Source organism: Microtus ochrogaster, unplaced genomic scaffold (assembly GCF_000317375.1).
Source record: "Microtus ochrogaster isolate Prairie Vole_2 unplaced genomic scaffold, MicOch1.0 UNK18, whole genome shotgun sequence".
NCBI classification, from domain to species: Eukaryota; Metazoa; Chordata; class Mammalia; order Rodentia; family Cricetidae; genus Microtus; species Microtus ochrogaster.
In genome coordinates this window covers 1804981-1807047 of record NW_004949116.1, presented here as the reverse complement: position 1 = coordinate 1807047, position 2067 = coordinate 1804981, and positions in this window count along the sequence as shown.

Below are 2067 nucleotides of genomic sequence, written 5' to 3'. Positions count from 1 at the left end.
TATATATATATATATATATATATTCCAGACTCTCTGTGTATATTCCATCTTTACGTGGCTTTTTTTCTATTACTTTATGATATTTATTATCTTTACTCCTTTAATCTATGTCTGTCTGTACTCTTTTATATACTGCTTTTTATAACTGTTTGTACTCTTTTTCCTCTCTCTCCCAGCCTACATACATTTATCCAACACTGTGACCTATTTAGAGGTCTTTTTTTTGCCTGAATCTGTCTCTTATATATATCTATAATCCTTTTCTGACCAGGAGTGCCTCTTTTTTTAATGCTAAGTGGGCATGGCTAGGACCAAGGCCACTTTGCCTGTTGACTCTGCCCAATCCAACATAGTGGAGGTACATTTACTGCCAGTTCTTGAGCCATGCTCACCACCTCAGTCCTAGGGATGCATCAGGTCTATGTTGCTGTTAATAAACTTGTAACACTCTGCTCACAAACCCTTTTAAATGCTCTGTAACTGGACCTCCCAGAAGAGCCAGAGCTATTTGTGCAACTAGCATGAACCAGCAAGCTGACTCTTAAAGAAGCCATGCCCTCTGCTCGCCAGCAGCAAACAGAACCTTTCTGAAAGAACACAGCTACCAAGAAGCACCAATGGACTCATGCTTTTTTGTGGATCTAGAAGCCTTTCTTTTAAGTTTTCTTAGGCTTTATGTGGATGTACACTGCCAAACGTTGGGCACCATTCTGTAAATGAAGACTGCACTTTCATTTCCCAGCCACCCAGACCCAAATAATCACACAGAAACTATATTAATTATAACACTGTTTGGTCAACAACTCGAGCATATTTCTAGCTAGCTCTTATATCTTAAATTTTCTATTATTTTATATTTTACCACAAGGCTTGTAGTTTGTTACCTCTTGCTTCTTGGGCAGCTACATGGCGTCTGCCTCCTTCAGCAGCTACATGGCGTCTCTTTGACTCCACTATATATTACAGCCTGGCTATATTCTGTCCTGCCATGGACCAAAGCAGCTTCTTTATTAAACAATGGTAATAAAACATATTCACAGCATAGAGAGGGGAATTCCATGTCACCCTAGCCCTTGCTTCTTATTCTTACTGTCATTCTTGCTGTCTCTATGCTTTTACCTCCCTTAGACATTTTCAGATAGATTGGACTGCTGTGACAGACATCATTACCAAACACAGAAAGTCCATATACCATGTCAGTTTTCTTCCCCCTCCCAAACCCTCTGCAGTACACTGTTATCGTGGAATTTGGTTCAAACCAGAAGTGTAGTGTTCATAGTTCTATGAGCTGCTACTAAGTTACCATGCTACTCTCACCTCCTAGTATGACCCTGGACATGTCTGTGTAGGCCAACCCACATTCTACTTCCCAAACCCTCTGGATTGTCATGAAACCCCACCCCAAGTCTAGAAGCTTCTTCACCGACCTCATCCTCTTTGTCCTTTGAGGCTCTCTGCAAAGCTGACTCACGGTTCTGATTTTAATTCACTTCTGTTCTGTGTACTCATTCCACACAACATCTGAGTGCTTCCTCATACCTCCCCTCAGCGACAGTCACTGAGCCTATCCCTATGTTCAGCATCCAGAGGTGAAATCTGAGGTCTACATCTTAATAAGATGCTCTGCAGAACCGAACAATACTTCAGTCCCCTGCCCGGTTCATAAGGAGAGTCGTATTCCAACAATATCTTCATTTACAGTACATTTCACTTTGAATCTTTAGAACATTCCCACAAGATACATATTACAAATAGATACATGTTACAAATAGGTTTTGAGTCAAATAAGAATACTGGGCGCATAGTTTTAGAATTAGCATAGATTAAAATTTTATTTCCTTCTAAGCACCTTCATTCTGCTCCCCAAAGAAAACAGGAAAACTCTAAATCCTTACAAAAATCAGCATCTGGTAGACACAGGTCTAAAGAACACTAAGGCCAGAAAGCCTCTCAACCGACAGTGTAACCCCAGCATCTCTGTGATTTCAGATGCACTGTGAGCCTGCAAGGTAGCCCCAGCATCTGTGATTTCAGATGCACTGTGAGCCTGCAGTGTAACCCCAGACT